The sequence below is a fragment of the Bos indicus x Bos taurus genome, chromosome 16, assembly GCF_003369695.1.
Source record: "Bos indicus x Bos taurus breed Angus x Brahman F1 hybrid chromosome 16, Bos_hybrid_MaternalHap_v2.0, whole genome shotgun sequence".
NCBI lineage: Eukaryota > Metazoa > Chordata > Mammalia > Artiodactyla > Bovidae > Bos > Bos indicus x Bos taurus.
Window position 1 is genome coordinate 10,606,476 of NC_040091.1, and position 17,507 is coordinate 10,623,982.

Here is a 17,507-nt window from a genome sequence, read left to right on the forward strand (position 1 = left end):
GTTTGCCTTGGAAACAAATAGAGATCATTCTGTCGTTTTTGAGATTGCATCCAAATATTGCATTTCGGACTCTTTTGTTGACCATTATGGCTACTCCATTTCTTCTGAGGGATTCCTGCCCACAATAGTAGATATAATGGTCATCTGAGTTAAATTCACCCATTCCAGTCCATGTAACTTCGCTGATTCCTAGAATGTCGACATTCACTCTTGCCATCTCTTGTTTGACCACTTCCAATTTGCCTTGATTCACGGACCTGACATTCCAGGTTCCTATGCAATACTGCTCTTTACAGCATCGGACCTTGCTTCTATCACCAGTCACATCCACAGCTGGGTATTCTTTTTGCTTTGGCTCCATCCCTTCATTCTTTCTGGAGTTATTTCTCCACTGATCTCCAGTAGCATATTGGGCACCTACTGACCTGGGGAGTTGCTCTTTCAGTATCCTATCATTTTGCCTTTTCATACTGTTCATGGGGTTCTCAAGGCAAGAATACTGAAGTGGTTTGCCATTCCCTTCTCCAATGGACCACATTCTATCAGATCTCTCCACCATGACCCACCCATCTTGGGTTGCCCCACGGGCATGGCTTAGTTTCACTGAGTTAGACAAGGCTCTGGTCCTAGTGTGATTAGATTGACTAGTTTTCTGTGAGTATGGTTTCAGTGTGTTTTCCCTCTGATGCCCTCTTGCAACACCTACTGTCTTATTTGGCTTTCTCTTACCTTGGGCGTGGGGTATCTCTTCATGGCTGCTCCAGCAAAGCACAGCCATTGCTCCTTACCTTGGACGAGGGGTATCTCCTCACTGCTGCCCTTCCTGACCTTCAACGTGGGATAGCTCCTCTAGGCCCTCCTGCGCCCACGCAGCCACAGCTCCTTGGACATGGGGTTGGTCCTCCTGGCCACTGCCCCTGGCCTTGGGCATGTGGTTGCTCCTCCCGGCCGCCGCCCCTGACGTCAGACGCTGGGTATCTCCTCTTTGCCACCCACCCTGATGTCGGACACGGGGTAGCTCCCCTCGGCCGTTCCTGCGCTGTCGCAGTCTGGTACTCTCCGCCGCTGCCCCTGACCTCGGACGTGGGGTAACTCCTCTTGGCCGCCGCCCTTCAGGCATGGGATCCTCCTGGCTTCTGCCCCTGACCTCGGAGGTGGGTTGGCTCCTCTCCGCCGTGGGTAAGCGCCGGTCGCAGCCGCCTGCACTTAGCGCACCGGTCGCAGCCGCCTGCAATGAAATTAATTGCGCATCATTCTGGAGGCTGAATCCCAAAATCAGGATGCAGTATAATTGGGTTCTAGAGAGAGCCTTTTTACTTGGCTGAAGATTACTTTTGGCTACCATGATCTTAGTTTCCTGAATGTTGAGTTTTAAGCCAGCTTTTTCACTGTCCTCATTCACCTTCATTAAGAGGCTCTTTAGTCCCTCTTCACTTTCTGCCATTAGGGTAGTATCCTCTGCATATCTGAGGTTATTGATATTTCTCCCAGCATTCTTGATTCCAACTTGGGCTTCATCCAGGCCAGCATTTCTCATGATGTACTCTGCATATAAATTAAATAATCAGGGTGACAATATATAGCCTTGACATCAGTTCAGTTCAGTTCAGTCACTCAGTCGTGTCTGACTCTTTGCAACCCCATGAATCGCAGCATGCCAGGCCTCCCTGTCCATCACCAACTCCCGGAGTTCACTCAAACTCATGACCGTTGAGTCAGTGATGCCATCAAGCCATCTCATCCTCTGTCGTCCCCTTCTCCTCCTGCCCCCAATCCCTTCCAGCATCAGGATCTTTTCCAATGAGTCAACTCTTCGTATGAGGTGGCCAAAGTATTGGAGTTTCAGCTTTAGCATCATTCCTTTCCATAAACACCCAGGACTGATCTCCTTTAGGATGAACTGGCTGGATCTCCCTGTAGTCCAAGGGACTTTCAAGAGTCTTCTCTAACACCACAGTTCAAAAGCATCAATTCTTCAACACTCAGCTTTCTTCACAGTCCAACTCTCACATCCATACATGACCACTGGAAAAACCATAGCCTTGACATACTCCTTTCCAAATTTTGAACTAGTCCATTGTTCCATGTCCAAATCTAACTGTTGCTTCTTCACATGCTTATAGGTTTCTCAGGTGGTAGGTAAAGTGGTCTGGTATTTCCATCTCTGGAAGAATTTTCCAGTTTGTTGTAATCCACACAGTCAAAGGGTTTAGCATAGTCAATGAAGCAGAAGTAGATGTTTTTACTGGAATTTTCTTGTTTTTTCTATAATCCAGTGGATGTTGACAATTTGATCTCTGGTTCCTCTGCCTTTTCTAAATTCAGCTTGTATATCTGGAAGTTTTCAGTTCATATATCGTTGAAGCTTAGCTTGAAGAATTTTGTGCATTACCTTGGTAGCATGAGAAATGAGTGTAATTGTGCAGTACATTGAACATCCTTTGGCATTGCCTTTCTTTGGTGGGATTGGAATGAAAACTGACCTTTTCCAGTCCTGTGTCCACTGCTGAGCTTTCCAAATTTGCTGGCATTTTGAATGCAGCACTTTAAAAGCATCATCTTTTAGGATTTGAAATAGTTCAGCTGGAATTTCATCACCTCCACTAGCTTTGTTTGCAGTGATGCTTTGTAAGGCCCGCTTAACTTTACATTCCATGATGTCTGGCTCTACAGGAGCCAGTTACCTGGGTCATCAAGATCTTTTTTTGTATAGCTTTTCTGTGTATTCTTGCCACCTCTTCTTTATATCGTCTACTTCTGTTTAAGGCCAATAGGACTCGATTATAGAACTTCCACATATATATGTATTTATGTGTATTTACATACATTCACACACAAACACTAAAGACTATTTCAAGAATTATATATTGTCCAAAACTGACAAATTAGAAAAGTCAAGAAAGTCAGTAGAAAAACTTTTAGATTCAACAGAGTTTCACAGTATGATATCTAGATTTAATGGATTTAGGGATGAATGGAAGCAGAAAAAAAAAGAGAATGAGTGCTGAAAAATCTAACTTGGTCCTAGAGCAGAAATAAGAGAAATTTCCACAACTAGAGTGGCATAAGGCAAAGGTTTTGTAGAAAATGGGAGAACTTCATGTATATTTAAATGCCAATGAGTAGAATAAAAATGAAAGGCATATCCTGAATATCATAGAGAAGAAGGAATAACCAAAGGTATAGTGCTGACAGGTAGAAATTCAGTTTCAGACAGGGAGATGTTCTGTTATTAGGAGAATATGCACTGCTTTCATTGTAACATCACTGAAGTAGAAAGGGATGGTGCAGAGTCACAGCAAAGTTTTCTTGGGTAGAAGACTTTCTGTCTGCTATACAAATTATCTCAACTGTATTGCTCGGGTGCCCATCACAACTTCTGTACAATATCCATCAAGAGATAAGTAAATAAACATCGCTGGGCAGTTGAAACTGTAATATTTTTAAATTAAAATAAATTAGAAAGAAAGATGTTTGTTTCACACTTCATTCCAAAAACATTTACATTAATCAGGTAGAATTTAGAGGCAGGATTAGTGATAAATTGTGGAAGTGTTTAGCAATCTGACAATTATACCTTCGGGGCCTAATGAAATAAAAAGAGCATCTAATGCCTGCTGGTTTTATCTCACTACTCCACTCCTGCAATACCCAAGATTTATTCAGGCCTGAAATGAAGAGTCTTAGGTACTCAGCATCCATTAGTTCCTTATCGAGACTCATAATATTGATAATCCTGTGGTTCACTTGCATTTCTCCCCCTCATGGAGTAACGGGAGAGCAGTTACAAACATATATTTAGTAGTATTATATATCCTATACAAGTTGTAGATTTATATCTGAGGAGTGAGTACTCACTGATGAATTTTAAATAGACCAAGTATATAAAACTTCAATATATATGTGCTGGGACGACAAACTGCTGCAATCAAGGGAAAAATAAATAGATTTGACAAGAAAAGAGTTACTATGGGTTAAACTAAGTGACTGATAATGGAAATTAAGAGGAGAAGTGAAATTAAAGGATATTTATAAAAAGGCATCAATTATTGCAATGGTGGAATTGATGCATACAAAGAAAATATTCCAGTTGGTATACCCATAGTTTTGTGTAATCCTTATGGAAAGTGCTCATTGCTAATTGTAAAATAATAAGTTATCATAATCTTCAAAGAAGCCAGGCACTTCCCTCATTTAGAACATGATAATGTGACTGAACTTCCTTCTTGATCTTACACGATCTACCTACAACTCATAGAATAATATTCTGTCAGGGTTACTCATTATAAGTGTTATGATGTCTTGAATTTGTAATTAATATGAAAAAGAACACTATATGCTTTGTGACTTTTACAAAGACTTAAATAATAAAATATTAACAAATTGGCAGTATATTTAAAATAGTTAAAATAGACCCTGTGACCATATATTAATTATGTGAAATTAATTCATCTTATAAATATCTTTTACACTATGTAAACCTTACTTATAAAATAACATTTCTTTAGGGAAAATATTCTGCCTCACTGCCCTTTGTGAAGAAAATACATTATTTGAATTTCAGTAAAAGATGCTTTTTTAAACTTTTATTTTGTTAGAATAAATCTTTAGGGTATAATTTAATTGTTCTCCTATCTTTCATAAACTACTTATATTGAACTCATATAATTTATTATGTCAGCAGAAATTAAATTATACCCTTGTGTTCAGTTGGGAGTCATTTTTAAAATAATTTGACATCAGAAAGTAAAAATCTTTTTCTAATATATGATAATTGTAGTTCATTATAAAATGGAACAAACTGCTAACATTCTCATTTCAGGAAAAAAAACAGAATATGTGAGACTCAACTGATTTAATAAAATAATGAGTTTGAAAGGGGAAATTACCATAAATGTGCAATAAAATCTCCATTAAAATCATAAATAATCAGGTCCAAGCAGTTTGTAAATATACAGCTTGACCTGTTACTACTGTCATTAACACCCCAAACTATACAACAATCTCAAAATATTATTACATTTTCTTTGAAAACTTGTAAAGAGTATTATGTCTTATTCTAGATAAAGTGCTTAAAACTTAATTGACAAGTCTAATATTAAGCAACTTTAAACCAAACACCCACTTTTTCATTTCAAATTTAGTATTTGCACATTTTCCTTCAGTGATCCTGAAGGAGGAATCAATGAGTTGGCATTAAAGTGGAATGAATGTACAGCTTGCTCTTGTAAAAAGCTGAAGACATTTACCGTCATACGCTCTCTTGTCAGTTGCGATATGTCACTGTCACTTGTACAGAAGATGCTGTGGTCGCAACATATAGAACGTGATGAACATGTAGATAATTTATCAATAAAAAAAATCAGACCAAAACATTACACTGGCCAAAAAAAAAAGAAGTACATTTCTCTTTATAAAATATGAGATGTGTTTTGATTCCAAATTAACGCCTCATATTTTTCCACAATTTTTTATTGTTGTTCTGGCCTCCAATACCACCTGACCTCAACTACAGGTTCCCAAACACTGATGCCAGTCTCTAGCCAACAACACTGCAGTATTGTCTTTTGAAATGCTTATCTTCCCCCCACCCAATCAGAGAAAGCACTTTGGGCAAACTTATCTTGGACGTATAATCTGAAAACCAAGTTTAAGAAATGCTTGGGGAAATTCCTGGTCTCTTTCTGTTACTTCATTCTCATGATTATTCATGGCCAGAGTGGACTATAAGATCTGGAAGCCCCTTTCATAACCAATAGAAGGGAAAATCACTTCTGATAAACTAACTTTGCTGTTCATCTGAGAGAGAAGAATATTCTTGCAAGCTTTGTCTTAAGAGGTTTTGTGTCTAAATTAAAAACAATATCAATTAACCCATTTCTCCCACTCCCCAACTCTTACCTCTGGCAACCACCAATCTGTTTTCTGTACCTATGAGCTTTATATATATATATATATATATATATATATATATATATATATATATATATATAGTCAGCATTTGTCTTTCTCTGACTTATTTCACTTGGCATAATGCCCTCAAGTTTCAACTATGTTGTTCCAAATGGCAAGATTTCATTCTTTTTTATGAATGAATTATATATCCCACAATTTCTTTACCTGGGTTTCCTTGGTGGCTCAGATGGTAAAGAATCTCCCTGAATGCAAGAGACCTAACTTTGACCCCTCAGTTGGGATGATGCCCTGGAAAAGGGAATAGCAACCCACTCCAGTATCCTTGCTTGGAGAACTGGAGAATTCAAGGGACAGAGGAGCCTGGTGGCTATAGTCCATGGGATTGCAAACAGTTGGATACAACTGAGTGACTAACACACATGTATATATACCACAATTTCTTTATCTATCAGATTAAAAAGTTTCCACATCCCAGCTGTCATAAATATTGCTATAATGAACATGGGTGTGCATATATTTTTTCAAATAAGTATTATGTGTGTGTGTCTTTTTTTCTCAGATCAATGCACAGAAGTTGACCTGCTGGATCAAATACTAGTTCTGTATCTATATCAAATAATTGCATCAAATACAGTAAAATACCTAAGAATAACTTTAACCTAGGAAGAAAAAGACCTGTATATTGCAAATAATAGGACAATAAAATAAATTGAACATCACACAATAATTAAAATATGAATTGGAAGAATTAATATTGCTAAAATGTTGATTATGGAAAGAAATATATATATATATATATATATATATATATAGAGAGAGAGAGAGAGAGAGAGAGAGAGAGAGAGAGAGAGTTTGCATCAGATATATATATCTGATGCAAACTCTATCAAAAGTAATGGCATTTGTCACATAAGTAGACCAAAGAATCCTAAAATTTGTATGGAAATAATCAATAGACATATTTGGGTTGTTTCTATATTTTGGCTATCATAAATAATGCTGCCATGAAAAAGAGTAGAGATATCTCTTTAAGACTCTGTTTACAACTATTTTGAGTATATTCCCAGAGTAGAATTAGTGTATTATTGGGTGATTCTATTTTTAATTATTAAGCAGTCACCATGCTCTTTTTCACAGTGACTCTACCATTTCACATTCCCACCAATAGTGCAGAGGAGTTCTATTTTTTCACATCCTCAGAAATACTTTTATCTGCTTTTTAAAAATAGTAGCCATCCTAAAAGGCATGAGGTAGTATATCATTGGAGTTTTTATTTGCATTTCTCTAATGATTAATGATTGTTGAGCATATGTCCACGTGCTTATTTGTCATTTGTATATATTCTTTGGAGAATCATCTAATTAAAGTACCATTCTTGAATTGGATTGTGTTCTACTTTTGTTGTTAAATTGTAGGTGTTCTCTGTATATTTTGAATACTAATCACTTATCTGATATATGATTTGCAAATATTTCCTGCCATCCTCTGTGTTCCATTTTTATTCTGTTGATAGTATCATTTGGTGCACAATTATTTAAAATAATTTTATGAAGTCTATTGTTTTCTAATCCCTTTGATAGCATATTCAAGAAATCATGATTCTGTGAAGTTTCAAAGGTTTAGCACTTATTTTTAGTTCTTTGATTCATTTTTAATGTTTTGTATATGATATTCGGTAAAGATCCAAGTTTATTCTTTTTGAATGTGAATATCCAACTTTCCTAGCACAACTTGCTGCAAGATTATCCTCTCCTCATCGAATGGTCTAGCATCCTTGTCAAATATTTGAGCATACATATTAGGGTTCATTTCTGGGTTCCTTGCTGTAATCCACTGACCTATATTTCCATCTTTATGTCAATACCAAACTGTTTGGAGTCCTAAGTGTTGTAGTATGTTTTGAAATGAAAAATGTCAGACTACCAGCTTTGTTCTTTTTCAAGCCTGTTTTAGCTACCCTGGTTTCCTTGAGATTCTGTATATATTTTAGGACGAATTTTTCTATTAAAAAAAAATACCATTAGGATTTTGACATGAATTGCATTGAATCTATGGATTGCTTTGGGTAGTATCAACATCTTAATATTTAGTCTTCCAGTGCATGAAAATAGGCTGTGTTTCCATTTATTTATATCTTTTTAAATTTCTTTCAGCAGTATTTTGAACTTTTCACTGTACAATCCATACGCCTCTGTAGTTGTTTATTATTCACCTCATTGACAAAGAGTTTTATTCTATTTGATGCTATTAAAATTAGAATTGTTTTCTTAGTTTTCTTTTTATGTTGTTCATTGTTATTATAGAGAAATGAAATGCAGCTGATGTCATTTTCTGTTGACTTTGTATTCTGTTACTTTGCTGAATTTAGTAGTTCTAATAGTTTCATGTGTGTGTGTTTGAGAGAGAGAGTTCTTCATGCTTTCTTCATTAAGATCACAGTATTTCAAATTCATTCATTAGTATTATATTTGTTATGGTGACCTGTAATCAGAGATCTTTGACGTTACTGTAACAAAAAGAATATGACTTGCTGAGGGCTCAATGATGATTAGCATTTTTTAGCAATGAAGTATTTTTAATTAAATTTTAAAAGATATTATGATATTGTACACTTACTAGACTACAGTATAGTGTGAATATAATTTTCATATGCACTTAGCAAAAATATTATATGACTCACCTCATTGCAGTATTTACTTTATTGTGGGTGATTTGAATCTGAACCCTCAATATCTTCAAGGTACGTCTGTAGTATGTTTCTGTTTTCATTCATCTCTAGGTATTTTCTAATTCTCTTTGTGATGTCTTCTTTTTCTATCTGCTATTATACAGTGTGTTGTTTATACAAATTTTTAAAATTTTCCAATTTTACTCTGTTACTTATATCTAGCCTTGTCTCACTGTCATCAAAAGAAAATAGTCTATATGATATCTTTTTAAATCTGAGACTTAATTTGTGGCTTAATATATGATCTATCCTAGAAAATGTCCCTTGTGTACTTGAGAAAAAATATGTATTCTGTTGATTTTGGGAAGAATGTTCTGTGGAATTATGTTATATCTAATTGGTTTATTGTATTATCAAGTATCTATTTGTCTAGTTCTCATCTGTCTGGTTGTTTTATGTAGTATTAACAGCACGAGGGCACTGGCCCTTTAAAGCCCTGAAGGCCATTTCAGATCTCCAATATCTGGATGACAAGTTCCTTTGGTCCAGTTATGCAAACTGCTCTTGAAATGTGTGCAAGGATGCCTGTCACAGGCCTAGGAAGTGGGGGATGGGTTGCTGATACTGCAGTTGACTTCTGAAATTGATCAAAATTAACTACAACTTATTGTCCAAGCCACTCCTCAAAGTTGAAAAACTTCAGGAGACTACAGAGTTCCAAAATGGTTACATCAGACAGTCAGTGAGATTGCTGTCTAGGTGAAGAGAGAGTCCTGCTGCTTCTCATTCCACTATCTCCCCAGAATCCTTTGCTGCCTAATATATTACATCCTTCTGGGGATGTACTGCACCAAAAAACACTTCACTGAGATGCAGGTATTACCCATAATCCAAACTACATCCCCTTATTCTTAGTAACTCTGACAGTATACTCAATTTAATAAACTGCCAAGAGATCACACTGGAAACCTGGATTATGTTACACTTCTATTACTTTGATTGTTACACAAGAAATTTTAAACATTTTATGTTAAGCCTATATTGAATCAATATTATTATCCAATCAATGTAATTGTTTTAGAATATGCCTAAATTTGAAAACCAGTTTCCTAATTGACGTGGTCCTTTTTCAGAGTTTTGGTTTTCAGTTGAATTTTAATATACAAAAAATACATTATTTTTGTGTTAATGTTTAGAGGCACAGATGCTATCAACTGAAGTTTTACTTTAAGTATATACCATAATGTTGGTGAAAACCTCTTTCAGTTTGTGTTTCTTTGAATGTATTTTTAGCAACTTTGTAGTGGCAAAAATCTGGAAACAATAAAATCTTCCAGGAACAGAGTTGTGTCTAAATATTCTGAAACAGTAACATCTTGAAAATAAGTAAAACATAAAAATATTTTAAAAAATGATTAATCTTTAAAATACAATATTAAGTGGAAAATACATTCATAAATATGATTTCCTTGTATTGAATTTAAAATGATTAATAATAGATGATATGTATTTCAGTAATCCTATATATTTTATGAAACTGTATAGTATGAGAAGAGTTGACTCATTGGAAAAGACTGATGCTGGAAGGGATTGAGGGCAGGAGGAGAAGGGGACGACAGAGGATGAGATGGCTGGATGGCATCACCAACCTGATGGACGTGAGTTTGAGTGAACTCTGGGAGTTGGTGATGGACAGGGAGGCCTGATGTGCTGCAATTCATGGAGTTGCAAAGAGCTGGACACAACTGAGTGACCGAACTGAACTGATAGTGTGTATGTGCATGTTGACACATGTATATAAAGCAAGGGAATGACAAACAAAAGATTAAGAAAAACTAAAAGGCAATTATTTCTTCAGTGAAGGAAGGCAGATTGAAAAGATTGGGGAGAAACACATTGATAGCTACAATTTAATGATGTGATTGTTTTCATTTTTATTTGGATGATGGGTTATAGCAACTGATATCATTGTTAAGATAAAATGAAAGATTATAATAATTAAACAATATCTAATGTTGAGATCGAAGTTTTAGAAATAGTTTAATTCTTTACATCTGAATTAAATAAGTGAAGATGCAAAAACCTAGACATTACAGAAGATCCTACAGGCTCTTGATTTTTAAATTATATATGTAAGACAATAAGCTACTTGGGTCAGAGCAAGCAACTTACCAAAAGAGCCTAAATAAAAAACATACCCTCAGAAAGAGTCATCCTTTGAGTATTGGAGAAAATGTAACACACATTAAAACAATAATGAGATTTTATAAACAATGACTTTGGAATCCCTAAAAGACTGATAAAACCCAGGTATGTAAGAGGAAAAGACAACTTCATGAATTGCTGTTCTATTGAACAATATCAACATCGTGGAAAAATGTTTGACATAACTAGTGAGTGAATACTATTTAACCTGTACTTTCTTTAACTCAGAGATTATATACCTAAGCAAGCTCATGCTCAGTTTCTCAGTCACGTCCAACTCTTTGTGACCCTATGGACCACAGCCTGCCAGGCTCCTCTCTCCATGGGATGGGTTGTCATTTCCTGCTTTAGGAAATCTTCCCAACCCAGGGATCTAATTGGTGTCTCCTGCACTGGCAGGAGGATTCTTTACCCCTGAGCCTCCTGGATGTCCCATTTCTAAGCATACAGACATGTTAAATTGCATCCCGATCTCTGGGGCTGTGGGAAAGCCCTCCAAATAATTTCCAGGCATAAATACACACACACACATTTCTAGACATTCAACTTTCCTATATACTCAGTTCTCAATTCTTTTGGCCTAATAAAAGGACAACACTACTCTCTCTGTGACCACCTGCTGGATTTTTTTCCCCTCTTACACCTACTCTTGACCCTTCAACAAGAGCCATTTCCCCTTTGAAAAGAAAGACACACTCCTCATCCACTTGAAATCTTACCATTGTACACTGCTAAGCACCAAAGTGACAATGAAAAGATTGATTCCAGAAAAGCTGTCTTTAATACTCATTCAAGAGAACCAGAATCCTCCTTTACAGCTTTCTATGAATCCTTTTGAACAGCAAAAGTAATAATTGATAGTAAAGCTAATTACTTTTGAATGGAATAGCAAAATTAATAATTACTAATAAAACTAATTTTTAATTAGTAAAGCTTATATATATGGTTTTTCCAGTGGTCATGTATGGATGTGAGATTTGGAGTATAAAGAAAGCTGAGCGCAGAAGAATTGATGCTTTTGAACTGTGGTGTTGGAGAAGACCCTTGAGAGTCCCTTGGATTGCAAGGAGATCCAACCAGTCCATCCTAAAGGAGATCAGTCCTGGGTGTTCATCAGAAGGACTGATGTTGAATCTGAAATTCCAATATTTTGGCCACCTGGTACGAAGAGCTGACTCATTGGAAAAGACCCTGATGCTGGGAAAGATTGAGGGCAGGAGGAGTAGGTGACAACAGAGGATGAGATGGTTGGATGGCATCATTGACTCAATGGACATGGGTTTGGGTGGATTCTGGGAGTTGATGATGGACAGGGAGGCCTGGCGTACTGTAGTTCATGGGGTTGCAAAGAGTCAGACACGACTGAACGACTGAACTGAACTGATGAAGATTTCAAGAGAAATCAAATGTTTCAAAATTCTCTGGATAAATTATCCAGTATGGATTTCTTTATCTTTCTCACCATCTACCTGGTGAGTGACATGTTACAGGTACCACATGCCTCTTCAGCCTGGATCCAGATTGAAGAAACACAGGTAATGGGGCATGCCATTCTTATGCCAGAGGGAAACAGTAAGAGAGTGTGTGAAACATTCAATGACACCTACAGCTTCTTTTTGGAACTAACTTTCCTTGTACTGCTGATTCTTTATCATCTTTCAAAGGACAATTCACAACCAATGCTAATGTCAATGGCAGAGGGAAGCTCAGAAACCCACGTATCAGGAGACAGGACTATATAATCCTCTAAGGGAACAGCAGTGAATGATTTGGAAAATAATACATGTTGCCACACATTTATCTCTAGGTTGTTCAACAAATTTCACAACTAACCAATAGTAAATTATGTACTAATTTCAGGATCAATTTATCATTGGTATTTAGTTATTTTCTATGAAATATGTAGAAAAATTCTGAACATGAGGTCCTATTTTTATTGAGATATTTATTATTCCCAAAAGCTTTAAAAAAAAAAAAAAGATATTAACACATACCTAAACAGTAAAGGAAAACCACACTCTAAGCACATTGCTTGACTGAACAATTTTATCTAATAGAATATCACCTTATTGCAAATGAACAGGAACAACATATTTATTTATATTTTGATTTTATAGTTTATTATAAAAATGTATACATTTACACATTGTAATTTATCTGCATGTTGTTAATTGCTATTCCAATTCCCCCTTAAAAAGTCCCATTTTCTCTGTGGCTTCCCTAATAATCCTTTAAATAGCAGGCAATATATGCACCCTAACCTATACAAACTGAACCATGGTGAGGTGTACTTCATTTAATCATCCACTACTTACACCATGTTGCTTGTCCTGGTATGCTCTTAATGATAAGCCCTCATGTAGGTAACTATTGTTCTTATAGGCATGGATACACAACCATTTGTACTCTCCACTCTCTATCACTCTATTGTTTTGAGAGTGTACTTCTCACTACTTTCCTAAGGGGCTTGTAATGTCTCTTCTTTGCTGATCTAAACGCATAATGTCTTTCAGTTCCCCAGAAGTGGACTCTGAGACAAGGGCTCTAGTTAAAGCAGTTTGTGTTTTAAGGAAAGAATCACTTGTTGGGGAGTATGGCAGCAATTCAGGTTAGGGAAACAGTCAATAAAAATGATACATAAATATTCAATAAGGAGATAAGAACCCTTGACTGTTGCCCAAGGGTCAATACATACATATATATATATATATGTACGTGTGTGTGTGTGTGTTTAGACAGTTTCTATTGGAGGTGACTGCCTTTTAATCTTGATGAAACCTTATCAGTTAAAGACCACTAGAACCACATGTAATCTGACAAAATGATATTTATTGACTCCATCCTGTACAGGAGGGAACTTGAGAAGAACCAAGGAGAATCACTCAAGAAGAAAGAGTGTGTGTGTGCTCAGACACTTGTCATGTCTGACTCTTTGCCACTCTATGGACTATAGCCTGCCAGGCTCCTCTGTCCATGGGATTCTCTAGGCAAGAATAATGGAGTAGGCTGCCATGCCCTCCTCCAGGGGATCTTCCCAACCCAGGGATAGAAGCTGTGTCTCTTGTATTGCAGGTAGATTATTTACCCACCAAGCCACCTGGGAAGCCCCAATGAAGGAAAGGCTATTTTGTATGGTTCAGGTTCCAAAGAAGAACTCTGTGGTGAATTTAAGAGAACTAGGTGCCAGTTCAGTGTTGTTTGCTGTTTTTGCAGCAGGATTGGGAGAAGCAAGGATTAAGTAATGACTGTAAATGCAGAACAAAGTGGTGTTGGTGCATTACTGGTTAGAAGCAAGTAGTCATGTCAAGAGGTTGCTTTTTAGTCTTCATTTTAATCACGATCCAGTATAGCTTCTGTCAAAACTTAGTGTATTATGTCTTATACTTAACGTTTATTCCCCTCTTTCAATTCAGCGGAGAAAGTCTGATAAATAGTGCAACACACACCTCAGAATTACTTTCCCCAAGGCAGCTGTGAAATGGATTTACAGACCAACTCCCCTGAGCTATTAGTTGAAGGGTGGTGGGGTAGCAATACCTGCGTTTCCTTTTAACTGACCATCCTCTTTTTGACATTTTAAAAGCCTTCAGGCATAAAAATGTAGATACTGGCAATTTAAAGTCTGTAAGAGCATACTGAAAATGTCAGTGAAATACAGAAAGCATTTGTGTGGGGGGTGTGTGTGTGTGTTGGGCGCATATATTGGTACAATGCTCTGGAAGTTGTCAAGGTCAAAGTTGAATATATACACTCAGTGAACCATCAATTCTAACACTAGTTATAAGACTAAGAAATGCATAAATGTATATCTGCACACAATAATGCCCCCAAAATGTGCATAACAGCATGATTTCAATAATAGGAGTTGAAAACAAAGAATTGATTTCAACATACAGTGGGATAAACATATATGGGAACCCTATACAGCAAAGCAGATAAATGAACTATAGCTATACCCAACAATGTGTATGAACCCTACAAAGAAAGTATTGTGTAAATCAGCCAGGCACAAAATAACATATACTGAATGATTTTACTTCAGAAAAGTTCAAAAATAGCAAAAAAATATCAATAAGAAAGTCAGAATGGGGGGAGTACGTAGTGATCAAGAGATATGAGGTAGAAAGCTTAAGAGGTGCTTTTCATCTTTTAGTTTTAGATCTGGTTGTGCTCAGTTGGTGATAATTTATGAAGCTCTGCCTTGTGGTTTGCACACTTTATTGTAGAAAGAGTATACTAAAAATTTTACCAATAAATTCATTGCACTGATTTGTATACCTTCTTCATTTGAATGCATCTCAAGTCTTAAAGACTGTAAATTTTTCTCCCCCATATCTAACCTTTCCAGTAACGGGTTGGAGTATGCCTGCTTTGCGGAGCGAACCATTTTTTAAAAAATTTTGCAATAAAATTTCAAAGTAGCAGGAGAGGGTATTTATTTGCACTATCAAGATTTTCTCCAACTTAACTTTCCTCCATATTAATGCTAATTTTGAATTCTATATACTTCTCTCTCTAAATCTCTATTGTTTCTGAACTTGAATGGAGAGGACTTTCTTTCAGGCCTACTCAGTCTCAGTGTAGCTTGCCAGTAATTCTCAAAAATCATCTTTGGTCTCCTTTGGGGACACTGGGTTCTTGCTGGTGGGTCTGCAATGAACACAACTCCTTTCTGTGGTATTGGCTTATTGTAGGGCATTGCCCCTACCTTCAGATCCCCAACATATCACTGAACATGTACTTGCCTAAGAGGAAAATGTGTTTTGCTTGCTAGAATTAAATCTTTTTAGCTTTTAATGAAAATGGACATAAATCCTCACCAATATGTTATAGGTAATAATTTGTGTGAGTTCTCAGGAATGCACTTTTTATGAGGGTGAAATTGAAACTCCTCTTCTTCCTCCTTCCTGCTAATTGGAGAACTTGCATAACAGTGGGAACTTCACCAGTCTTAGCTAAGGACACTCATGCATAAGATAAAAGCATGATCTAATGTCTCCAATACTTTGGCAATGTGATGCGAAGAGTTGACTCATTGGAAAAGACCCTTATGCTCTTAAAGACTGAAAGTGAAAGTCGCTCAGTCGTGTCCAACTCTTTGAGACCTCATGGACTTTCCATGGAATTCTCCAGACCAGAGTACTGAAGTGGGTAGCCTTTCTCTTCTCCAGGGGATCTCCCCAACCCAGACTGAAGGCAAAAGGGAAAGAGAGTAGCAGAGGATGAGATGGTTGGATGGCATCACTGACTCAGTTGACATGAACAAACTCTGGGAGATAGTAGAGGGCAGAGAAGCCTGACGTGCTGCGGTCCATGGGGTCGCAAAGAGTCGGACACGATCTAGTGACTGAACAACAACACGGCAAAATGATCCCCTGCCAGGCACAGAGCCCCTACACCAGTATTTTCTTTCATGAGAGAATAAACTCTTTTAGGTTAAAAATATTCAAGCCAAATGTGTGTGTGTGTGTGTGTGTGTGTGTGTGTGTGTGTGTGTGTGTGTGTGTGCGCATGCGCACTCAGTTGCTCAGTCATGCCCAACTCTTTGTGCCCTGGACTGTAGTCCACCAGATTCCTCTGTCCATTGGATTTCCCAGACAAGAATATTGCAGTGGGTTGCCATTTCCTCCTCCAGGGGATCTTCCTGACCCAGGGATTAAACCTGTGTCACTTGAGACACCTGCATTGGCAGGTGGATTTTTTACCACTACTCCACCTGTGTGTGTGTGTGTTAGTTGCTTAGTCGTGTCTGACTCTTTGCAACCCCATAGACTGTAGCCCACCAGGCCCTTACATCCATGGGATTCTCCAGGCAAGAACACTGGAGTGGGTTGCCATTTCCTTCTCCAAAAGGAACTATAGAAAGAAAAAAGTGAAGTCGCTCAGTCGTGTCCGACTCTTTGTGACCCCATGGACTGTAGCCTACCAGGCTCCTCCATCCATGGAATTTTTCAGGTAAGAGTACTGGAATGGGCTGCCATTGCCTTCTGGGAAGCCCATATTCTAGCCAAATATCTGTTACCAATAACTGAGGACATTCCAAAATTTTTGTACTTTTGAATGATTCTTGGTTCCTAGACTTTCTAAATAGCTTACAATTAATAGAATTATTTGGGTTTATACCATGATAAAAATGAATTTAATTTAAGTATGAAGTTACAATAGGGAATAAACTATATGAAAGAGAAGAAAAAAATTATAATACATTATCTGACAATTTTTTCCTTACTTTTTGCTGATCATATTCTCCAACTTCTTTTCAGGTTTTAATCACATATTACTGCATCCATCATCTTTTTTCTCATTGAATATACATAATATTTGTACTTTTGTCTGAATATCAGTAGCAATTTTTTATTTCTTCCAATTATATGCTAAGTATTTTTATTTTGTATTATTAAATTGTAAGCACCTTGATGATATGAATTTTTACTATTTTTAAGTATCCCTACAGTCATATGCATAAAGTGTTCCATAAAAAAATAGAAATTTAGGCATGGAAAAATCTTATTATAAAAATCAAGAAATTTGTACAGTACAGCTATTTCAATGTTGAGTAGCTCTAAGAGGGAATTTTCTTAATTTTGAGGCTTCAGGAAAAAGCAAACAGAACACATATCTATAAACAACATTTTGTTTATAGACAAAGATTAGTTTATCTTAGATAAACTTAGATTAGATAGTTTAAAGATATAGATTAAGATAAACAACAGTTTG